This window comes from Haemaphysalis longicornis, unplaced genomic scaffold (genome assembly GCF_048455015.1).
Source record: "Haemaphysalis longicornis isolate Haplotype H1 unplaced genomic scaffold, Haemaphysalis longicornis Haplotype H1 scaffold_1, whole genome shotgun sequence".
NCBI classification, from domain to species: domain Eukaryota; kingdom Metazoa; phylum Arthropoda; class Arachnida; order Ixodida; family Ixodidae; genus Haemaphysalis; species Haemaphysalis longicornis.
This window is the reverse complement of record NW_027526203.1, coordinates 196,017,881-196,043,628: the sequence shown is the minus strand read 5'-3', so window position 1 is coordinate 196,043,628 and position 25,748 is coordinate 196,017,881. Positions and strand designations below refer to the sequence as shown.

Genomic DNA, 25,748 nt, shown 5'->3' with positions numbered 1-25,748 from the left:
TCGCTTTTATTTATTTTCAGAATAAACAGGCAAGTACCGCCATTTTTCCTAGTGTGAAACAACTAGACTACTAAATGCAACATTCGTGGGAAGTTTGAGCGTGAACGGAGCAGCGGTTCGCTCAGGGAAAAAAATTAAAGTGTTCCATTTATGGATGTAACACCCTGTACATGCGGTGATATGCGGTGACGCAGACTCAAATGAGTTTTCATCACCGCTTTCGCTCCACGGATTACGTGCATGTTATAACGTGCACGAGACACGAGGTGAGCCACTTGGTCGGCGTGTCTTATCTGGTCACCGGAAAGCAACGTAAATCACGGTAGCATCCGCGAGTTCCACAAAGGCTCGCCATAAATGATCCGAAGCAGCAGACGGCTCTAAATTACTTCTGGCCACACGTGGTATTTTAGAGTCAACCGAGAGGCTAATATCATGGATCCTCTTACATTCTCTGCCTCTTCCTGCTCTCGTTCTTCTATGCTTGGCTCCCCCGTTGGAGGAAATTGAGAGAGCAACCTCGTGGTCGGCAGCAGAAGGATTTATCGGGGCGCCATTCCCGTGCGCGGTCTTTAGACCTTCATTCCGCGAAACGCACGCAGCGAATAGATACAGAGACATCCGACACGGGAGCGAACAAACCAAGAACGCGGGGACGTGGCTGCCCTGGCGTGACTGGATTGATAAAAATGCTCGCCAGAGCATTCAGAGCATGAAGGGCTGTTGTCCGCTTTGTCCCGAAGCGTTCGCACCTTTCTCTTCGTAATCACATACAAGAAGCGCTGCGTGTCCGACTTTTTTCCCGTTGTAACCCACACCTTTTTACCGCTCCCGATAATACTTTCCTCCCACTGGAGGTCGCGCACATCGCCATCGCGCGCCCTTGTTGGGCAAAGGCGCACTCATTGTACGCGATGTCCAACGTCGCAAGAGAAGCTCAGAACTGGACCGCGTGGCTCACGTCTGTAGTTAGAGGGAAAACATGGACACAAAGCTTAGTTTCTGATTTAGCCGTTAAGTTAGCTTTGTGGAATAAGGGTAGTTCCCAATTCACTTTGGGTTCTGCTCACTTCTTATTCCCCCCTTTGCCCCTATCATTAAAGAAATTCTGCACGTACCGGCGCCCCCGAGAATATACACTTGACACCGCTTCCTGGTTGTTGCTTAAGCTACGACGATCCAAGAGCTGTTCTTGAAACTCAACTGCGCTGTTCTTTCTATAACGCATCAATTTAACCGCGCGGGAGATGCATTTTAATGTACGCCCGGGAGCACAGCCGACTAGCTATTGCTGCACTTGTAATTGCAAACACTTGATTGTAGCCATAATGCTTGAGAGAATTTTCTGCCTATCCGGTTGTCGACATGGCCAGAAAGGAGCGCGTACTATACCTCGGTATGTCCTCCGGGTTATAGTAGCGCGTTCCTTTCCATCTTTAGAAACGATAGAGTGACGTATTCACTTACTTTTTGTGAGGGAGAAACTAGTAACGATATATAGTTGCTTTCTCTGCGATAACGAGTGCATATCTGGGTCCAGAGCGCGCCCTTGGCTAGCATTTTGTTTAAATACCCCATCGACATACCTCCAATTCCTGTATTCCTGAAACTGTTTAAGCCCTAAACTCACAGTAGGGCGCACGTGCACGCGCGTGAGCTTTGACCTTGGCGTTGAACTGTAAACCAGTTTATTTATTCACCATTGTACCCATGGAGCCAACAATGAGGTCGCTGTTGGATAGGGGTTTTGAAAAACAATTGCTGCGAACAGGTGTATAAACAGGCGTATAGACAATCCTATAGCGGTGGCATAAAAACAATAACCGTTAATTAAAGAACAATACAGGGGGGAAGGTGGGGAGGGCGTCATTTGGCGTAATGGCAGTTTTGTAACGTATTGTCGGATGCTGCGACTGCAGGTGGCACACTGTCATAGGGTGCGAAAATGCTTTGTGATTGCTGCCTCACGTTAATTTCATTGAAAATATTAGGGATGTGAGTTAGGCATTTTTAAGGCAAAAACACAAAAACACACACACACAAAAAAACGAGAGAGGCCGGAGCCGAGCGTTGTGAATAGGGGTTTTAGAAGGGGCCGTAGACCAAGAAAAATGCCACAGAGGGTGGCATGCTACCCTCTTCTGGGTGCTTGAGACGTCTTTTTGGGAGTGACTGTGTCTCCGAAGGTAACGAAAAAGGAAAGAAGAAAGAAAAGATAGGAATGGCATGGAAATTAGTGCCACCTCGTTGGCTACCTATGTGGCAAAAGAGATAGAGGGAGGGGCAAGGAATGGTGCCATTCCTTTCTAATTCTAATTCAAAAATTGAGGACAGGATATGAAAAGAAAAAAGAAAATTCTAAAGTAGCGTAAGTGACTCGCTCGTGCGGCTGTGTCGCAGGGTGCGGAATAATTGCTCCCCTTCACAAATAGACATGCGAACTCAGGGTTAATAAAGGAACTGGTCACAACTCAGATTGTGATGACTAAGGTAAAATACTTCTCCCCAGTTATGTATATAGAGTGTCATAGCGGGATTCATTAGAAACGCTTGCGGCAGAATAACTCGTCAACAGATTGCTCTAATTTTGGCTCTAGCCACAACATCAGCACGACGGGTACGTACCTAGAGCGGAATAAATTTGACGAGGACGGACTTTGTGACGCGTGTATATGCACGCGCGTACGTATACAGACAGCTTTTTCACCGGCGCCACGCATGCAATTGGCTCAGGGGCTAAGCTACTGCTGTGCTTCTTAGTACGAGGAGGCGGGTTTGGTTCCGGCCACAGCTACCGTTGTTCTGATAGAGGCTAAAAACCGAAAAGGCCCATGTTTCGAGATTTCAGCGCACGTTAAAAGTCCCCAACTGGCCTAAATTGATCCGCCGCCCTCCACTACGGCACCAAGGCTTCAGCGTGTTAAATCCCGATTTATTTTAATCAGGCATGTATACATCCATTTATGTGATCAAAAATAAAATTCTCGTCCTTAAGAACGTATTACCGAGGCATAAGTGGTATTAATCAGAGACTTGTGGAGTGGCAAAACCTGTCAACAATTGGCTCTTATTTTCGCTCTAAACCACCCCGCCATCGTGGATAGTATATCAAGCGGTAGAAAGTCTTGGCAGAGGGGCTTTGTGATGCTCGGACATACGTACGTGTGGATGTTTTCGCTGGAGCCTGGCGTAACATACATTCTGACTAGAAAAAAAGTCCGCGCTTATGGAATGACGTCATGCATAGCCTCATGTGGTGTCTCGGCCGGCTTAGGGAAACGGAGAAGGGCAAGCCGTTAGTTCGTTGGAAAAACCGCACATCTATTCTTAGCAGGATGTCGAACGGGAACTGAACTGAACCGAAAATCGGAACTGAACCGGTATTTGTACCCGAACTGAACCCGAACACAACTCGTTATTTTTTTAGCCCGCTGAACCAGAACCGCAATTGAACCGAAAAAAGAAATAACATTTACCGGTTCACTTCAAAACGGTTCGACCATCTGTTGCTGGCAATCTCCGATCAATGTTATTCTGGGCTTTTCTCTTTCACGCACCATCAACTTCGCAATCTCCCGCACTCGTTTTTCCTTTATATAAAACGCCATGGACGCTCTCTTCGTGGTCGCAACATTGCAAAAAGAGTGTGCACTAATATTGCAATGGCATATTCTTACTGGTAGCTCAAACAGGGTGCAAAAAGAAATGCCACACTCTCGGCGCAGCCTTCAAGATGGTGCCGCCTGCAACAAGGAAAGAGATAAAAAGAGGGCTAAGTGGGCCGAAGAAATAAGTTTCCAACACACAGAACAGGGGGACACGGCCCGGGCCCGACCATGCCAATACAACCAATATTGCCTCAAAAAATAATTTTTTTCGCCAAAAAAGAACCTATTTACACGTTGTCGGCGGAAAGAATGCACGAAAGGTCAACCATCCACAGCAGGAGTATTCAAAATTTTGTGAGAAAGTGCGCATGCAGGCGGACTACGTACGACTACGACGCGATTTAAACTTTAGCCCGCATAGCCAACGTGTGTAAGTTCTGTGCAATCGGAGAGAGAACTTCATTATTGCTTCCCTTTACCGGGCCGAACCCAAGTCGGCCGGACGGCCCGAGCGAAGCCTTATTATTTCGGCCCGGGTCCAGCCCGGTTGCGGCTAGGGCCCGGGTGAAAAGATAGTCGGGTGACCCGAACCCGTCCCACAGGCCTGGCCTGCTCGGGATTTTAGGTAGGCTTGAGCCCGTGCCCACCTCTAATGCACCTGCTCTCATCATGTTTCACCACGTGTTCTCCCCCCGCCCTGAGCTACACGAGCCTTCTTGGTTCCGTACGGTCAGGACAGTCAATGCTGGCTTCTATTGCGAAAGACTTAGGTGCCTCGTTGTACGAAAAAGACATGAAACAGAAGACATGTGCCAATGTAAAATTTCGAGTGTCAATTCGAAATTCGAGAGATTGTAATCTTTCGAATTGAGAGGTGTCCCCAGCGTTGGGCGCTAGACGTTCGGGTTCAGTGATTGCCATTAGAATTAGTTTTTGATGCTATATAGTTCTTGTACAGGAAAAGCTGCTCATCACAGGCGGATGGACCGCTCTGTTGTGTGGGAGTGGAAGTTTACGTGGAAGTTGTTTTGTAGGTTCTTTTGGTGTAGGAATGCAGGAAGCGTTCCTCTTTGTTGACAACTAGCAAGCCCGATGCCGAAGGTGCCGCAGCATGTGGTCGGCGATATTTTTCTGCTGCGTCTCCTTACACGCTTGGCTTGGGACGCTAAATGAACCATGAAGACAAAGCCCACCTTGCATTGTTTGAAAGATCAAGCCTTCAGTAACTCGCTCAACCCCGGGATGGCCTCAAGGGCATTGTGTTCACCAGAAAAGATAAGAAACGTCGAAAATCGAAAAACGTTCAAATGTTCCGCCACACAACGTCAGCAGTGATGCAATAGGGAAATAATTGGAACAGTGCTGGAAGCGTGTTCACTCCTTGTTAGCACTCAGACGGAACAAGTGGCATCAATAAATCCCACAGTCATGCCACTTTGTGGTGGCTTCATGCAGTTTCTAGAGTAAAATAAGGACTCAGCGAAAAAGTGGCTGGTACGTTTTATTTATTTTATTTATTTAAGAACATACTGCAGGCCATGGAGGCCCAAGCAGGAGGGGCATAATGCAGTAACAATATCAACCGTACAATAATACAAGCAGTAAACAGCAAAAAGCAGAAACAAGAAAAGAAGTATAAAACATTGTACGCTAGGCACAACTAAGCATTTGCTTCTAATGAACCAAGAGAGTTTAGACAATCATTCGGGTGTGTTTATAAATAAAACCAGTATTTTGAACGAGGAAAAAATTGTATTCGATTTTTATCGTGACTTAAAGTAGAAAACTTTTTTTTTGTGCTTCGCTAATAACTCAGCTTTATCAACCAGTTTGTGAACCGGTTCAAGCTCCCGAACCGGTTCGCGAACCATAGCCGAACCAGTATTTGTTTGGTTCGCCACTTAAGCAAACCACACTACACAAAATCCAAATCACACTGAACTCCTAACTATAAACACAACGAGGACACATAATCAACTAGAACCCAAAGTCACTGCAATAAAGTCTATACAAGGTAAATACTAATTACCCCATAATAATGCATGGAACCCAGCAGGCTAGTCCCTAGGGGACTGGTCTACCGTTGTCCTATGCGCTGACGTGACGCTGACGTAGCGTGGCCGTGAGAACGGTGGCCGTCCGGCGCGGGGGTGGTGGTAGCGTTGCTGCACCCGGCTGTCGTGGGGCCGGCGTTGTGATTTCGCTGTGCGTCGAGAGGAAGGCCCTGGGTGGCTGCCGTTGTGGCGGCCCTCGCAGCAGGAGACTCCGGGTTGGTCTGGGAACGTAGCCGTGTTGGACTGTAGAAGCGGAGGTCGTCGGGGCGTAGACGCTGGCCACAGGGGCTCGACCGTCCCCGTTGGGGCCACCAATGCAGATGTTGGTGGTGCGACTATAGACGTAGAAACCGATGTGATGCTGGCCCGCTCCTGCCCAGGCTTGGTTGGCGTAGTCGGTGGCGTGGCAGCGTCCCCTTGGCGTGACCCTTCAAGATGGCGTGCTGCTTTCTCCTCCTGGATCCTTGCCCCCTCATCAGCTCTCTTGTCCCGTGCTTAAGTACTTTTTCCTGGCAGTCGCGGCGTGCTCTGATAGGCTACATTCACGTCAACCACGCTTGTCATTGTCCTATTCCCCGCTTCCTCCAGTTTATTCATCGGGACTTTCCACAATTGTACTCCAATTCTTGGCGGCACATTTGAATTTCTTCGTAGTCATCATCCATCGCTTCTGGATGACTCGTCATCATAATCCCCTTCGGGGATTGACCCCTAAATTATGACACATAGATCAGCCTGAATGCATGCGTATACAGACCCGCAAATCCCCCACAAATTCCGAATTCCACGCTACCTCCTTACCCCCCCCCCCCCCCTACTCTCTCCGTATCTTACATTACGTTACCTTACCTTACCTTACCATGGAATTGGTGACCCGGGGGCAAATGGCTTTGTTCCTTTAAAGCCAATGCGAGGGAGGAGTAGCGGATCATTCCAGTTTCTCGAAAGACATTGCTGGATTTTCTGTGTCCCCCTTAATTTTCATGCCTACCTTCTGTCGTTTCAAACGAACAAATTTGGCTGTCCCTTCCACGTCTCCAGGCTACTACAAATGTGTTTCATAAGAGGAATTCTGTAAACTCACCGAATGTTACACAATCTAAGCTATTGCAGATGGCCAAACGTGCGGTAAGGAAAGCAGCATGCCGCTAATGATTTCCTTTCTGAGATTCGCGGCTTTACGGCGGTCGTCGGGAACAACCTAATTCTGACCAACGTGGTGCTCGGTGTTGTACTCTGAGCGTGCTTCGTCGCCAGGAAGGACTGAAGCGCAGTTCACTGGCTGTGTCGCAGGTCTAATAATACTGCGTACTTTATGACTCGTTTCCTCCACTACAGCAGTGTGGGCATGAAGAGGTTGTGCGTTACAGTGTTCACGAACGTTGCTGCTCATTGGTATGAATGCGAAGAAGAAGGAGAAGGACAAGTAAACTTTATTCAGGCGAGCCTAAGGTGCTGATGTGTGGGCCCTCCTGGTGGGGGATTTCCCCGAGTCCGGGATACCCTGGCTTTCGCCCGTCTCCACCAGGCTGCGCTGGGAGGAGAGGTCGGAGATGGTCTGCTGTGCCACCCACTACGAAGAGAAAGAGAAATATCTAGTGAACCGTTTGCTGGACGTCTAAGCACAAAACCTTATAGTTGTGTAGAGCTTAGTTAAAGTGCTTTTAAAAGGCAAAAGGTAAACGGCTGGAGTTATTGGCTGAACGGGCACGAACCCGTTTTCTTTTGTTCACCAGCAAAATAAAGTGCATTACGCTTATGTAACTGCTTTGTTCTTCAGCTAACTTTTGTTTTAAAGCAAAGCTTTTTACCTCTACCCCCCAAGGGTTCTTTCGCGACCGTTGGTGTCACCAGAAAACTCCAGCGAACAAATAAAAGAATTCACTGGCACCGCCGGGAATCGAACCTGGAACTAATAGACTAACAAAGCGAGAGCCCGTTGTCTTACCGATTTAGCTACGAGCCCACACGAAGACGGGGAAGACAGGTGGTGTACTCACCAAGCACATCTACGGGTTTACCCCCTGCGTTCTCGCTGAATGCCACGTGAAAGCGTCACGCGACCACTCACGCCCGTCTAGCGGCCCTGTGCGCACCTTGCTCATGTGCTAAGAATTACAAAAATTAAATGAAGCTCACACCAATGCATGGCATCTCACTTCTAGTACACCAATTTGCTAAAGCCTGTGGCCTCGAGTGTTCACGTAAAAAATCACAGCTCTCCTTGCCGTCCGCCCTCACGCCAAATAAAGGGATACATCCAAATACTCCTTGGTGGCTAGGCCATCACACCAAGCCCCAGCATCAAGATCCTGGGCCTACATCTCGAGGCTAACACCAAGAGTGACGTCTCCTTGCAGCGCCTCAGAAACAGCAGTAATCAAATCATACACATGATCAGGCGAGTTGCCACCAAGAAGCGAGGCCTAAAGGAATCCGGTACCTTTCGATTAATTGAAGCTTTTGTCCTCTCGAGAGTCACTTACGTCAACCCCCTGTCTGCTTCTCCACAAGGAAGACATAGAGATGCTTTATATAATGATTAGAAAGGCGGTCGAACAGGCAACTGGTCTTCTCGTGAGTGCGTCCACACAGAGGCTGCTTAGCACGGGGCTCCACAACACGGCGGAAGAGCTGATAAAAGGCCATCTTTCTAACCAGAAGCTCCGAGTCAGAACTGCGGTGGGTAACCGCATGCTTCACCAGATTGGCTGGACAGCCGAGAATGTCACTCCGCATGACGTACTCCCAGACTCTTGGCGACTAAAACTAAAGATGCTCTATTTGCTTAGAAATATGAACCCCTTACATGACGAGGGTCACCGAAAAGCACGGGCTCAAGCGCTAAACACCACCCTCGGTGGGGATCATGCAGTTATCTACACAGACGCATCCAAACATCTAGGGCAGTAATACGCCATCATTGTGGCTACCTCCAGAACCAACCTCCTTGCGTGTACCTCGCTTAGGACCCAAGAAATGACGGCAGCAGAAGAGGCAGCCATCACCTTGGCTCTCACTCAACCAGGGGTTCGGAGGGTAGTCACCAATTCCCAACAAGCATACTGGAATTACCAGTCGGGTTGGGTGTCCTGACCTGCACTGCGCGTGCTAAAAAACCACTCCCCAAACGGTTCCATACAGCTCATCTGGACACCCCCTCACGCTTCAATGGAGGGCAACAAATACGCCCACCCAACAAGCCTGCGCATTTACCTCCCGTGCTATGGAGCTGCACGAGGACAGTCACCCGCTTGTCACGTTCAAGGAGATAAACCAGCATTATCGCCTTCTGAGACAGACCGTACCTGCCAGAGAACAACAAACTACCCTACGGCTCATAAAATCCGGCCTCCTTCCCACAGCCTACGCGTCTTCACTTAATGCATCCGAACCGCTACGACGCTGAATGTAAATTTTGCTCAGAAGTAGGAACACTCCGCCCCGTAATCGGGGTGTGCAACTTTAGCCCTGAGCACCCTCCTCTCTTTCCTTCAACTAACCAACAAGAGCAATGGGAGATGCTGCTTGGCAGGCTCTCTCTACCTACCCAGCTTCAGCGGGTGGACAGAACAAAGGCCGCGCGGACTGCATATGGGTCCCAAAGAAGAAGGAATCACTCCCCAGGGCTGCACTCTGGGCCGTTCAGAAATCTGAACAGAAGTATTTCTTCCTCCTCTTCCTCCTTCTCTGCCGCAAATCTCGTCGCCGTCCGCGGCGCAGAGACGGAGAAGTCAGATCGTCTAACACCTGGTTGGAGCTTACTTTAATTTTATAACAAAAGTTTCCACTCTTGTGCTACACCAGTACAACTCAACCAAACACCGTTCATGCATCATGCATTGATTTAACCTTACCAAGAATATATCTTTGAAGTAATAAATGGTGTGGTTAAGTGCATTTCACTTCTCTCTGGTTTTACTATTTGTAGAGCGATGTGAGTGAATTTAAGTGACGTCGCATGGGTAATCGTTATGGGTGCCGTTTACAGCTTTGCTTTCCAACCACATTCACGGGGTGGATTGGCGCGATTTTTTTACTTTTGCTTCAAAATAAAACTAAGACACAAGTATATGTAATGTCGTGGTCATGGTGTCCTTTTGTGTCAGCGGGGCTAAAAACGAAAAACAAGAGATGGGAGGTTGCTGTTTGATTATTTAACGTTCCATCAGAGGCGTTAACGCTAGGACTGATTTGCGCGATGGTATGTCCGCATTACCAACTGAGAGATAACAGGTGAGGGGGAGGGGGAAGAGTCTCCGTTTCCGTGTTTCAACCCTACGCTTCCTTAAGGAAACAGAGAGCTGAATTTCATCCGGAGAGGCACCCCCCCCCCCCCCCCTCCCGAAATACGTGGGTGTCTGAAAGTTTTTTCTACACCTTGCCACATATTAACTTCCCTCTGCAGCGGAATCTCGTTAAGATAAGAAAGCAATATAATAGGTTGTGTCTATAGACGTGCACTCTTGACAGAAATGCTAGTGAAAAGGTAGTAACGGGTTGCATTTACTAACTCCTTACGAACTGCACTACCCCCAGAATGGTACGTAGGTCCTACCACTAAGTATGGAACCTAAATGCAATCGTCACTAGTCTGGACCGTGCACTTCGTAACTGCTGCTTGTGTGATACTAACATTCACTGGTAGTAACAAAATTCTATGAATTATTGAACATAATAGCTACCAACTGTAAATAACGATTAAAAAGATTTTGCAAATCCACATGCTGACTTGTATATGCTCACATTAAAATTCCAAAATCTAAAACTATCGCTAAAATATTTGATTTTTGCGACAAGTCCACCGATTCGATCAGAGGACTTTCCGCTGCTAGCTATAAAATCAAGAAGAGCAGATGTATTTCTAAGATAACTGTGTTATTCTCGCTCTCCATTTGCATCCCGTTGATTTTCTTGTTCATTTTTTTGTCGTCTAAGCGTTATATGTGCGTTTTGAATGTGTCTATATATATAGTGCTACGCGCTCAGCCAATCAGCATTGACACGCGCAGTTTTTTGCTAGGTTATTCATGGCCAGTTATTAAAAGCGCCAAGTACCTAGCGGATACTGTGACAAGTAGCTTTTTAGTGTTCTGTTAGTAACTGCTTCGACCTTTTTTTTAAGTGTTGATTTACAGATATATGGTTGTCTTTACCGGCGGACCCATTTTTTGCGCGGCTGCTGTTTATTTCTTTCGAAAGCGGTCACTCTACTTAAGCGACTTCCCTGACCAAGATCTCGATGTACACGTAGGCACACGGCGTGGAGACAAGATTTTGACAGCGGGCTACCGCACACAACTGAGTGATATTAGGGTCTCACGCACCCATAAAGTCGTGTGCGTTCTATGCGAAAGCGTCCGCTATAGCCCTCGCTTGCCCTTTGTTCAAAAAAAAAAAAGTCTTGCTAGAAAGAACAGGAATAAAGACACACAAAATAACATAATACTGGGTATCTGGGAACGTCGGGCACTTTGCTGCGCCCGAACACGCGTGTGCACAGCTCGGCAAACACGAGATAGCAGCGGGCGCTCTTGATAAAAAGAGCAAGTGCTTAAACTGCAGCATTTTCCCTCCGTGCCATAATTACAGGTATAGCTTCAATGCGGGCACTGCAGAATAAAAAACCGTTGGATATCCAGCGGGAAATGAAAGAACGTTGTTCAGATTCAGCGCTTAGAAGGAAAATTGTGCAGCACACATCATTCCGGAACGATGCGCCTAGAGCAATTTTATCCTTTGATATACTGCCGTACGGATTACTTTGCCTAACTTTGGTTAGGCAAAGTCCACAGCCTGGAGAAAACCAGAATGATTTCCAACGTCAATCATTTAGGCTGAGCCGCTAGCCGATTGCGGGGGAGCCTATTGCGCCCATTGAAGGTGCGAAATTGGCGGAGTGAACGCATTTAACGTCATTAAAAGTTTACACTTTCTTATAGCGCCCTCTGGAATGAATCGATTAAAAAAAAAAGAAATTTCTAAATTTCTGTAATGTGGTGGAGAAACGCAATTTATTGGCCTTTACAAGAGGAGGGGGATGGTGAGACTCCGGCTCAGAGGAATCCGAGTGCCATGGACGCGGCCACTCCTCTGCCACCAGCAGGAGCTGGTCCTTGAGGGAGGGGCTGTCCAGGATAAGCCTCCAAGGACTAGGAGCAGGACGGGATGGAGAGGGGGTGCTGCTGGTTGTGCTGCTGGTTATAGGTTACGTTACAACTGTAATGTACCCTCTGATATATCACCTTTTCACCCCATCCTTAACTGGGTTCTGTGTAATGAGTGAGTACCCTTATCGAGGAAGGGTGAGGGGAGAAGTTAGGCGGAAGTCCTCTTCCATCGCCCCCCCCCCCCACCTCTGAGACGGCGGCCAGAAGGTCCCTGTTGGTCATCTGGAGCACCCGGAGTTGAATGTCTCGGTCTGAACAGAGCAGCATGGTCTGCCACTGCTCCGAGGAAATGATGCTATATAGAGCTTGAAATGTGCTATTGTCTTTAAGGGAATAGGCGCATAGAATGGGTTCAAGGTCGGCCCTTGCAGAATATAATTTACACTTTCTCTCACAGAGTCCACGGTAACAATGACTGCACTCCAGCGGGTTCTGGACAGTGTAGGATTAGATGCCAGGCTACTGACTGCCACTTTCCCAGGGTGCAGTGAGCTCGAGCTCTCATGAACGTTTTCGTTTCCCGGAAGGGCAGGGTGCACAATTTGACCCCTCGGAGTTTTGACTCTTTAATCTTGAGAGATTTCTGTGGGCCTCGGAGGAGGCCCTTCCATTTGGGAAGTTCGTGATCGATGATTTGGAATCACTTATTACAAATTTTGCTGTGGTAGAGGCAAGCGCTACAGAAATGGCTGCCCTTTCTCCTACCTCCGGAATGTCCGTGCGGCTCGTTGAGGAGGCTGTAGCATGGCCCGGTCGATCGACTTCTGCTATGGCCATGGCGATGTAGCCGCGGTACTCGGCCACGTCTACGTAGACACGCCATCGGAGCGTTCGAATCGCCTTTGAAATGCTTCGGCTCTTTCGTTTCTGCGTTTAAAGTTATGCACGGGATGCATGTTCCTGGGCAGAGGGCGTATGTATATATGTGCTCTCTGCTAGGTAACGCCGGCTATCTTCCTTCCCTGTTGGGTCTCATAGGTGATGTGAAACTCTCGTAAGGAGTGTGTGTGCATGTTGTGCTTTTAGAGTCTTTCTACCTGGCTATTTAATGATGTTCTACGTGTTCATCTAGGGTATTGTGCAGCCCTATCGCTTAAAAACGTTCCTTCGCTGCCGTGACGGATATGTCCAGTGCCTGCCTATAGCTCGCTTAATGATTTTGTACATTTTTTTCTGTTCATCTGCTTCAAGCACACAGAAAGGCGTCACATACGCTATGCGGTTAAGAACGAAAGCCGGCAGTAATATAATGACGTTAGCCTCCTTCATTCAATGATGCAGAATGACAATCATGGAGATGAGGTCGGCTGTCTGGTGCGCACCCGTTCCGAGCTCCTTTATGGTCTCTGCGTTCTAGACATTGGCCTGTATGGGAAGCGCAAGGACTCCGATGCTCTGTACGAGGGGAACGAGTCTCCGCATGGAGCTGGATATTGGGAACTTCGAAGGTTGCGTTTGCAGCCTGTCCTGCTTGGTCTCTATATGGGCAATTCGGATTTCCTATTCTGTTCCGCTGTATGCATAGCGAGGGCCTCTGTTCTGGCAGTCTGGTGCCATAGGTAGCTTAAGAGGGTTCAACGCTGGTCGACCACTCTCGACATGTCGTAGAGCTCGAGTCACGGCCCGGGGGTTAAAAGAAGGTCCCCTTCACCCCGAGTAATCCGAGTGGCGCTGGCTACCGCCCCCAAGCGCAGGGTACAAATACCTTAACTTAAATACCCGGGAAAGTAGAGGGAAAACAGCCCCGCCGGTAGCGTAGTGGTCACCGCACCAGACGCGTATTCTGGAGGTCGTGGGTTCGGATCCCACCCGGCGGGCATTTTTTCTTCATTTTCTGTCTGTCTTTCAAAACTCTCCATTTGTTTCAATGACCTACCGCACTCTACAGTGACCTACCTCCCCTTTGCTTTTCTAGGCATTATTGACTGCCAACCCTTATTTATATATATATATATATATATATATATATATATATATATATCTTTATATATATATATATATATATATATATATATATATATATATATATATATATATATATATATATATATATATATGTGTGTGTGTCGAACCGAAAAAATACCGGTTCGGACAGGCGAAATAATTTCATTCCGGTTCAGTTCCGGTTCGACAAAACCACGTGCGCATCGGTTCGATGAGTTGAATTATCGCTGAAATTAGAAAAAAAAAATTAGTAGTTTAACACGACAGTCAAATCAAAATACAAACGAAAATTAAAAATGTTGCTGTTCCCCAACGGCAGTGGCGCAATTGCAAAACAAACTTTAAACAATTACAAGATATTAAAAAAACAGATCAAGTGGCGACGATGTACCACCTACTTTCTCGGCCAGACTTCATGTTGTTCTAGCGACTATTCATAAAGCCACCGCCAAAAGATTTGACGGTGGGATATATTTTCTGCCCGTTCCTTTTTGTTGAAATCGCAATCGTCCCTATGGAATCGCCCATCACGCTAACCTTGAAGCCTTAAATTTAGGCCTGCGTACTGGCGCGTTCAAATACCAGCGCTTAATACCAATGGCGCACATTTTTTTATGTTTGCAACAAAACAGAAAAATCCTACAACAGGCATATAAATACTACCAATGAATTAGATTACTTGGTCACTAGCCCTCACCTTATCGAATGTGTTAGCCACACTTTTGTTAAAAGTAAGCTTTAGTTAACGCTCAGTCACTGCAATCCTGCTCTGACCACTGCAATTCCTTTTGCGATAGCTATACCGGATGTGTGCATTATAATCAGTATGTCACCGTACCGCCTGACCCCCGGCCATCGTTCTGTGTGCTGGATTGCGGAATCTTATAACAGATTATGCTGTTACAAAAAGAAAGGGAAATTTGACGCGCGGATCATGAGATGGAACTTTTTTGGGTAGGCGCTCTTTAATTCGTCCACAGCAGTACTCCCCTCCGGAACGAGTAGCAGCAGAAGCAATGTAGCGAGTTGGGCAGTCAGTACAAGTGCACCTTCGAAAAAAAGCAGATCTGAAAGAGACAAAACTGCATCAGCAGCAAACGGCTCAGTCCCTGAGTAGCTCCTGCGGTCACACTTGTCAAGTATTAGCAATTTGCAGGGATCGAACCTTTCAAACAAATGCAAAAAGTTTGCACACATCGGGTGTGGACTTTTGCTGTTATGCACTGGAGCACTCGTGCAGCCTGATTGCTCCAATAAAGTCGCACCTAGGGAAGCCCAAAGTCGTTTTATATCCCCTGCAAGCTGCCGAGAATGACATTTCGTTTGGTCAGCTTGCACTACGCTCGCGCTTGCAGCAGCAACAGACCATTGCTACATTTGTGCTCATTCATTTCCCCTGTTGTTACATAGAGCATGATAGTGTTCAATTGTATGGAGGGGAAAGAGCGCGAGCGTGTACGAAGTTGATGGTACGTGAAAGAAAAATTAACCCGGTCCGCAGTTAGCGCAGGACCGGGGTAATTGGAGATAAATGGGAGAGGCTTTTGCCCTGCAGTGGGCGTAGATAGGCTGGTGATAATGATGATGATGATGAGAAAAGAAAAAAAGGCCTGAATAGCATTGATTGTGCAATATCAACAACGGCGGGTAGAACCGTTTCGACACCCGGATATATATATATATATATATATATATATATATATATATATATATATATATATATATATATATATATATATATATATATATATATATATATATATATATATATATATATATATATATACGGATAAAGAATTCTTTCCAAATTCTTCATCCGTTTCAATGACCTACCACATCCTCCCCTTTGCTTTCCGAGGTTTTCTTGACTGCCAACCCTTATTTCTGTCTTATTTTCAACGAGCCCCTCATTTCCTATTCTGATTCGCTACATGTATCGCGAGGGCCTCTGTTCTGGCAGTCTTGGTGCCATAGGGAGCTTAAGAGGGTTCAAAGCTGGTCGACCACTCTCAACATGTCGTAGAGACTCGAGTCACGACCCGGGGGTTAAAAAGGAGGTCCCTTTCACCCCGAGTAGTCCGAGTGGCTCTGGCTACCACCCCCAAGCGCAGGAAACAAAAATACCTAACATGAATACCTAACACACACACACACACGCGCACACACACACGCGCACACACACACACACACACACACACACACACACACACACACACACACACACACACACACACACACACACACACACACACACACACACACACACACACACACATATATATATATATATATATATATATATATATATATATATATATATATATATATATATATATATATATATATATATATATATATATATATACACACAAAGATAGGTCGGCAGTCTACAACGCCAAAGGAGGCTGCCTCCTTTGGCGTTGTAGACTGTCGACCTATCTTTGTGTATTTCCTCAGCGAGTCCCTCATTTCCTTACTATATATATATATATATATATATATATATATGGCACTTTACCCGTTTAGCGCTCGATAAATTGCATCATTTTTACATAACTGGAATAAGGGAGGAACTGCTTTCTCTCTCACTCCCGCATAACCTGGCAACACGAGGCAGCTGTCACTGCTCATCTGAGGAGCATTCGAACTAATAAGGATCCGAAGCAGGAGACGCCAAGGCGCTGTCTGCCCGCGCAACAACACAGCACGCGGCGTTTCCGTGGAAGTGTCCTTCAGTTGCAGCCTGTCAACGTCTGGGGTCGAGCTGGGGAGCCCCTGTCGCACGCGCTGACAGGCATACACGCTGCCTGAAGTCGTGATAAGTGCCGCGCAGCGTTCCATGGACAGAGATGCCAAGCCACGATTAGTCGACGCCGCATGCGTGCCTTACGGGGAGACGCACACATGGCGAAGAGCGCTGAACTTGCGCCGGCAGTGTGCAGGCGGACGAGCGCGACCTTGCGCAGCCATCTATGCAGGCGAAGGTCAGGCGCGGCGTCGTGCGCCTTGGACCGAGTGGCTGTCATCTCGTGACGCAAGATTCTCCCCTTCGCAAGCCGCGGGCGTCCGTTGATGGAGACGCACACACCGCAGCCACCGAGTGGAAAGTGCACGGGCATCTCCACCTGCTGGGCAGAGCTCACGCAGTGCAAGGGAGGAGAACGATGTGGCTGCCAGTGACATCTGCTCGGTGCTATGTAAACCTGCTAAACCTATGGAACTGTCCCCAACGACGAAGACGCCACTTTTATCTTGAAAGGAAATAGTCCTTCTTGAGCTACATAGTCCTACAAGTCCTTCTTGAGTCTGTCTGTCTGTCTGTCTGTCTGTCTGTCTGTCTGTCTGTCTGTCTGTCTGTCTGTCTGTCTGTCTGTCTGTCTGTCTGTCGGCCTGCATGCCTGCCTGACAGCCACTCGATCCAACCACCCGACAAAAAACAAGTTAAAAATGCTTGAACACGAAGTATATAAATGGCATATCATTCCCAACTACCAAAACTGCTGCCTTGACTCGTACATGTGGCCACTATTTTGGGCAAAGAAAACCTCAAGCATATTTCAGGCAATATACCTACAAGTAGGCAATCGAGGGTGTAAACGTTCTTGTCAATAAAAATACCCATTCATTTGGTTTTTACCATAGCAAATAAACGCTGAAAACCACGTCGAAGAGAGGCGAGATAAAGGCAAACAGTAAAATGAAATATGCCGAACAAAAACAGTTTCCAACAGATGGGGCGCGAGCTGTGGTAACGCGGGATAATTGAACGGATTATAGCATATCATCACCACTGCAATCAGCACTCTATAGGAGCGCGAAGGGAGGGAGAGAGCACGACGGGTAAAATGGGGTGAGAGGAGGGAGAGTTTTATCAGGGCGCAGAAGAAAGACTTGCCTTTCAACATCTGCAGCAAAGCACGCAGACGTACGGACATAGCGGGACAAATTTTGTCATTCGCTCTAGACCAATGTCGTTATAGGCACAGATAAGAGTGTAACATAAGTGACCGTGATTAACAAATGAGCGACACTTTGGTGATTTGTTTTGTTAAGAGTGGTTTCTTGTCTTTTTTTAATGTCTTCTTCTCAAGATATTAGCGACATTTCCGGGGCCACTTTTAAGGTTTGGGGAGTTTTCTAAAACACCAGAGCCTTTGTTTTGGCCAGGGGAGTAACCGACCAATATTTACACTATAGCTGACCGGGTGGAGCCACAGTCACGTGAGTGGGAGACTGGCAGCGTAGGAAAGTCTTTGAAAAGAAGTTGGGAATCGCGCAACAAATGACCATTCATATAGGTACACACACATCACTCGCGAAGACAATGGTATTGTGCAAGCTAATAAAAAATAAGAACATAAACCTAGGCACATGACCGTTCCTGAAAATGTGCGTCAGCCGTCAGTCCATGAATGGCCACGCTGCGCACGCCAAGGTCTGCTTTGGTCACTGCCGAGCTGTCACCGCCGGATCAGCGGGAAACGCATTTCGGCCGACATTGACTTTATAAAATTGCATCAGCCACTTCTGCACGATGAGTCCTTGAATGACTTTCCGCAAAGCAGGACAGTTGTTTAACTTGGGCAGGAAAGGTGCCTTCTCCGTAAGTTCAATCAATCACTGTGTTCGTGTTTAAAGTCCTTCCGTCATGGGTGAATGGTGCGGCCCTGTCTGGAGCCCCCGTCTTGATTCCCTTCCTTTTACTGATATTTATTTCCGTTCAAACTGCTTGAGGAACCAATCACGACAGTTGACTTTCAGAAGTCCTGAGCGAAGCACCATTACAGGAGCGTTTTATTATATTTTTTAATGGGTGGACTCCTTGCCAAGCTGTTTTCTGCAAACCCTTAACATTGACGATGCCGAAAGAAGCCCAAATGTTTACTTAGAGGACGACAAATGATGCTACGAGGCATTGCACAACTAGACTCGAAAGAACGCGTAGACATGCATGGCGCAAACGGTCAAAGGGCTGTATGAACGCCAACAGTCTGATCACTTTTAATGCACTTGTAGCCATTTAGTCTAGTGTAGTTGAAGCCCTTTTCGTATATTTTAAAAGTTACGGCTTAACCATTATAGGCTCACTTTCGTATTCAAGGTAGCCGCTCAATATCAGAGCAAGCCAAGTAAAAACAATGCGTGCCCAAAAAAGCTGTCTGAGGGCTGCGCATGCCGCTTCTAGAAATACTGGATGCTCTAAAATGTACAAATACATGTAAATGCTCAATTAGGAAAGGGAAAAACACACCGCGAAAGTAAAGTAAGCCGACGAATATTAGGACATCTGCTTTTTTAAGTGAGTGTGAGAAATGTTGAGCTAGTAAAAATTGCGCTATAGTTACATGCTAATAATACACTCCAAGATAACCCTGTGGATCAACGTTCCCGCAGTGCATTCGACTGACCAATTCATGCAGCCTACAACGAAAGTTTTGAGAACGACGATGCCGAGCATAATATTTGACTGAAAAGCGTGTTTTACGCTGTGGCTTCACGCAATGCAAGCGGGACGTTCTGTATTGCGCAGTACCACAACGCATGAAGATGGCATTTTAAAGCGAAGCTTTTAGTGTGATCAGTGGTGGCGTCTGTGACGCCAATATGCCCTGCAGGAAAGCCAACGTTTTCTGAGAACGATGATGATAAATGATCGTGGGTGATGGGAAAGAAGAAAAGTGCTTCCCGCGGCCGGAATTGAACCTGGGTCCCTCGCGCTATGAAGCCGGCGTCTAGCCGATTGCTCTATCTCGTCACGGACGAAACTCAGTCCAAACTCAGACGGCAGCCAAAGAATCCGTCACGAGAAAGCTTCCCATTCAACCATCGTCGTCGCTAGACGGAGGGGTGCATGAATTTTTGAGATCAATTGTATGATATTCACTGGCGGAAGTCAGTTCAGTGCACTGCACGAGATTGTGCTAGAGTGTACCACTAATTTCAGAAAGAGCATACGCGTAGTTGTCGCGTAGTTGTTAGGCGGAGTTAAAGAAAGTGGGAGGAAACAAGACAATGATCATGTAGAAAAGCGAGAAAGGTTCACCGAACCGTGAGATATCTGGTTGCCCTCGTAAGCTAGCTTTATACTGACAGTGTTTTTGTAAAAACGTTAGTAAAAAATTTGGCCGCATTCGCAAATGGAGACGTGAAGACTGAGGAAATAGCGGAACTGGTCGTCTTCACTACCTTTAACTTGGCCTTTCTTAAGTTTGCCCCTTTCTTAAGAGAAAGATGATTAAAAAGCGAGCGTTGCCCCATGCAAGCTGAGTTAAATCACAGTCCACAATCCACCCTTCCAAAGTCCAAAATCCAAACTGCCGAAGTCCGAAGTCAAAGTCCCTTCAACTCAGCCAATGTCAAAAGCCAACGCCCTCGCTATGAACCCAAAGAAAATTCTGTGCGCCCCGAATGCGATGAGAGCGCCATCGTATAGACACCGGTTTCATAACTAGAGGGACCCAGGTTCCACGGGCAGCGTTTTTTTTTTTTTTTTTGAAGCGCGCACTCCTAAGCTAAGCTATGCTAAGATGTCAACAACCGGTGCTCGTGGGCTCCTTGCCTCCTCGCCACTTTCCCTCACAATTCTTGACCTAGCTTTTCCCCCTTGTGCACTTCGCCGAGCAGAAGTTCCTGTTAACGATCCGCGCGGACGGAAGAAAGTTTAAACAGCCCCACTGTTGAAATTCACATGCTTAAGCCAAGTGTTCTTTTTTAAACTTGTCTGTCAATGTTCACTCTTCTTGTGGCCGTAAGGGGTTACGAGAATAAAGGACCACAGATATTGTTCCAGGAGCTCTATCAGCCTAAACGCATCGCATCGAGCAACGTTCCCCATCTGTGGTCAAAGGTTTTTGCCCAAAAAAAGCTTATCAAAACTAAACATCGCACAAAACGTTGCGGCGCTCCGCATCTTTCAAAGCCTATAGGCTGCGAGAAAATTTGTTTGTAATTCCCCGTAGAGTTTCTGTAATCTACATGGAAGCGAATTCATTCATTCATTCATTCATTCAAGTTTCTAAACTTGGTCTGGCCCGTTGTTTGTGGAACTGGTGAGATGTTAGTAGCTACAGACAAGCGTAGCTATGGATCACCTATAGCAAAACCTCCAACCTATCTTTGAGCTTCAGCGAGAATACGTTTCTAAAAAAATTACAGGGTGGCAGCAAGTGAAAAAACAAAACAGGCACAAGCGAAGTGTGCTTGTGCGTGTCATTTTGTTTCTTCAATTGTCGCCCCCCCCCCTTTTTTTTTTTTTTGCTGCGCTACAGGTGTCCTAAATACCACTACAGCTCGCCTCAACACCTACCATGTTGAGGGGGGACGTGTTTCGCCTTCAATGTTGGGGAAGGCGGGGGAGCCCTGGATTTTCTCTCCAGTGGCGACGAGTGGGCGTGGCTTGAGAAGCTTTGTTCCCTAAAGAATATAGCTAAAATATTTTATGAGAGAGAGTTTTAAGAAGATTAAAAAATGCCTTTATTAAAGTCTTCGCTAGGTTTTTTGACTTACCTGGTCACACGAAGCGTTTTATGTGTTTTTTTATGTCTACGGTAGTCGCAGATTTGCCAATTATCCACTTGATAAACCTGGAAACCACCCTTCTACGAGGCCATTTAGGAGTAATACTCTCTTTCCTATCCAAAAAGAAAAGCAATGATCATGCGCAGACAAAGGCTTGCCTGCAGTACTCTCGCTATTGTGGGCTCTTGAGTAGCGATCACAGCGCGACATGTGCATTTTTTGTTTCGATTCCCAGCCGCAGGCGCATGCCGCGCTTCGCGCCTGCTCTACATGCAGTTTAACGTATGTATCCTCTGCTTCTTTATGCAAGGTCGTCACCGTTCCGCTCTTCTGTTCGCTTTGGTTCTTTGCTCAAGCGTGGCTGCGCACACAACCGGTACACGCTCGACCAAGCAGCCCACGCGAGAAGAAAGGCGGCAGGATGTCGACATGGAACAAGAAGCAGCGCATCCATCAAGCTCAGCGAAAATTGCCCTACCTGTTGCCGGGAACGACGATTTGTGTAAAAAGCAGCACTGTAATAAGAATTGGGGAAAGCAAACAAAATTCAGTGTCATCCCACACAGCAGAGCTCGGTGCAGTCCTAGACGTGCACGAAACAAACACGTTGTGAGTGAGAATGCCTCCTAGTTAATTAGGTGAATGAAACTTGAAAGGACTATAAAGTTTTATTCTGGCGGACAAATATTGCGCAGTCCGTTTCCCTTCCGTAGAAGCCCATGAATAGACAGCCCTGCGGAATTTCACGGTATTTACAACTTCCCTGGGAACTACTCAATCGTGAACAGTAAATGAAACTTGGCGCAACTATAGAATCGTTTCAGTGACTAATTATCATATAATTCACTTCGGGGCAGTTTTGATTGGAGAAGAGTTACAGCCGTTTTCTGCAACCATACTCCACCCATAGACGGCCATGTGTTGACAGCAGCCGAGAATTCGGTAACGTTTACAACTTCACTAGGCTAACTAATGATGGCAAGTAAATGAAAATTAGCGCAAACATAGAGTCGCCGCAGCGGTCAATGTCATCATAATTTATTTTCAAGAGATGATTATTAGATTGAAAGATACAGAGGATTCACCAGGAAGTTGGCTTTTCCGCAACATTAATTTTGTCGGCGCTACCTTTTTCCACACACGCTACCGACGCACGCAGCTTTGGTCATAAATTAGCCAATAACAGCTCCGCTGTAAAAAGTAAGGGGAGCTGGGCGAGGTATATGCAGCTTATAACCCAAAAACAAGAAAATGTGTGGAGTGATCGGAAAAGACATATTCTTCAAACCTATTCTTCAAACGAAGACGTCCGTATAAAAAAAAAAAAAGGTGGGATGCTTAGTACTGTCTAAGAATGTGGAGGCGGAAAGCCTAGTTGGACCTAGTTAATCGGCTGTTGAACTTTCGTGTCGCCCTCGTCGGGTCGCTGGCGCAGATTCATCCATAGCCGCTTCCTACCGAGGGCGGTTACGACGAGCGGCATTTCGAGCTGCTCTGGCGTCTCCTGCAGCGGCGTACTTTCTGGGTCTTCCAGCCCGCGGCTAGGGCCTGGTGCGTCGTCACGCATAGTGATGTGGAATAAAGCGGCGACGGTTACAAGGCGTGTCTAGAGCGTTCTACGGTACGACGCCTTTTCTCAGAGCCCTCTTCAGGCACTGCTGTTTCTCTCTCCCAACGCGCGCTGCCCGGCTCGTGCTCCGGTTTTAAGTGCGGGGGACTTTGGGGGCCCGGCTTCTCGCCGTAGCTCGTCCGGGGTGACGGCGTCACGCACCCAAACAGAGGCTTCGAAAAGAAAACCGCTTCCCCTGGTCGAGATCGAACCAGTGCCCCTCGCTTTGCGAAGCTCGTGTCCATCCCATTGTGCCACAGAGGCACACGTTACTCATATGCGAAGTGCTGGGGGTGATCTTTGTGCTGCGCCGTTACCGCGGACGCTGCCGTTGCCAGCCGCAAGTACACGATAATATAATAAGGAATAAATCATGAAAAAACGCATTAATTACCCCAAATTAATTAAAACTCAATCAAGTGTCTTTTTATAGGCCTTTTCAGGAGCTGCGGAGTTCTCTGTTGACTATTTATGGTATCAACGCCATGCCGGTACTGAAACTAGTCAAGAGAAGACGCCACAGCCCCTCTTGCGGTAAGGTCCCTATCTTGCGGGAGGGGGGGAACGCCGTTTGTATCAGGCAATGTTATAGACCGTTTATAGCGAGCAGTTAGGCCCGCCTTAGCCAGATGGCGCCAGCGTCGCCTCGCCACGACTGGCCTTTCCAATTTCGGTTTCGCCGTAGACTCCCCTTGTCCGCTTGAAGTGCGTCGTTAGCAAAATTGGTTAGGCACGAAGAAAAATCATAATTTTATATTGTGGACGCAGTCAGAGCTCATTTTGGTCGTCGCGAAGTGGAACAAAACGTTCGCGGAAGTGCTCCAATGTACGGAAGCATGTGAAGTATGCGGCGCGGCACCACCAAGCGTTATTCAGTCATTCGCTCCCAATATTTCAAGTCCCTTCTATATGCCCCGTGTGTCGCGCTTCTTGCGATGCGACAGGTATACATCAGATGAAGCGTGGAAAAGCAGTGAAAAAGTCGTTATCGATTACAACTGTGCCTCTGAACGTATGCTCTGTCTGTGCCCTCAGCGAGCATCACAAGGACCTTGCGAAGGACACTCTCGAGGACACCCGTATCTGAAATCTTGAGTGATACATTTCGCTGCGCAAGTCGTTGAAGTAGATTATTCTAATGGTGCATTTTTAGCGTATACATAGTCCGATGCGCAGCCACAACTGAGGCGGCACAAAATGGACGTTCGCCACTACTCTCTGTAATTAAATCATATTAATAATCCTACTATTAATAATGCTATTAAATCCTATTAATAAACGTCAATAGCCACGCATATGCATTTTTTCCGCCCACCGTATGCGCCATAGGGTAGTTTCAACATGTGTGTTTCCATAGCCGCAAATTAGTACATACTGAACCGGCAGCAGCTGATTATTGCGAGAAAGGTATTCAAGGCAGACCGCGTCGGCTGTAAGTCGATCAGCTGACAATTATAACGCTGACCGCTACAGATTTTCATCGCACGTCGAAACATGAAGAAGCGGAAAAGGAGTAACATACAACTTTCACACCCATGCAGGGTCATTTTGTTCTACAGCCCTTCATACACATAATATAGTGCGTCCACAGCCAACCATTTTAGCGTAGTACGGAAAGGAAAGCTTTCAACACAAGCTTTAGAAAGTTATTAACACACGCAGAGCTGTGATTTATTACAGGATGTTACAGCCCTTACTATTTAATGTTGTTACTTTAAGAGAGTATGCAGAAATAGAAAAAAAAAGAACTAAAGCCATGGCACAGCTTTATTGGGACGAAACGCATGAACAGAAAACTAGGCGACGAACGCCAATCAAAATAGCGCTAAAACAACCTTTATGTGGGATTTTTTGTGACAAAGTAATCTCTGAACGTTAGCACACCCTACACAGTTTGTCAACAAGCCCCCATTCAAAGCAGCACTCCAAAAAAATAGTCTAATTCTCCCATCGAGCCTCGCCGGCACTCGCGGATGCGCACACGCACCGGCAAAGGCCACGGCGAGAAACGCGTCCGAAAAGGCCGGCAATGCCGAATGACGTCACGTCGGCCAACATGGCCGCGCCCTGAGCGCTGCGCTGTAAACGGTCTATACAGGTGGTGTTGCAAGCAACAACACCAACACAAGGTACTCCCAAGAATAACACAAAGGAAACACTGGCGAATCAGTGCTCCGCACTTCCGACAGATTTCACGTTGATCAGAACGGCTTTAATTGTTTTTGTACTACCCTTTTTTTTTTGTACAGACTTCTGTACCCGAATCGAAGCGTTCAATGAAACAGAGATATAAAGCATTCACCCTTAGCTGGTTTCAAGGTTCGCAGTAACAATTTTGCTTAGTGAGCTGTTTACATTATTATTATTATTATTATTATTATTATTATTATTATTATTATTATTATTATTATTATTATTATTATTATTATTATTATTATTATTATATCTCTTATATGCAATTATCTATGTGATAGGTCATGTTTCGTGCATGTAAATGGACAGTCTTCTCTTTCCTATGAGGTCACCAGTGGTGTCCCTCAGGGCTCAGTTCTCGGGCCACTTCTCTTCTCAATCTTTATAAATGATGTCGCGACAATATTTAATGATTGTAATTTTCTTTTATATGCCGATGATGTAAAAATATTTAAATCTGTTTCCAACTCTGCCAGCTGTTCCGCTCTCCAGAGAGCAATCTCGTCCTTCTCGCATTGGTGCTCATGCAACAAACTCCTCATTAATACATCTAAAACTAAGGTAATGACATACACAAGAAAGACTGACAACATCTTGTTTCCCTATAACATCAACGGTGAATTACTCCCACGTGTGGTAGAGGTTAATGACC

General features: G+C 46.8%; 1 protein-coding gene and 1 non-coding gene across 2 annotated transcripts in view; both read left to right on the top strand.

Annotated features, from left to right (window-relative positions):
- The window catches only part of LOC144140633 (nose resistant to fluoxetine protein 6-like), a 131,738-nt gene that overhangs the window by 13,123 nt on the left and 92,867 nt on the right, over positions 1-25,748 (top strand). The gene's annotated exons all lie outside the window — the stretch shown is intronic.
- On the top strand, positions 13,577-13,649 carry Trnat-cgu (transfer RNA threonine (anticodon CGU)). Its single transcript has one exon. It is a non-coding gene; the product is annotated as a tRNA-Thr (tRNA).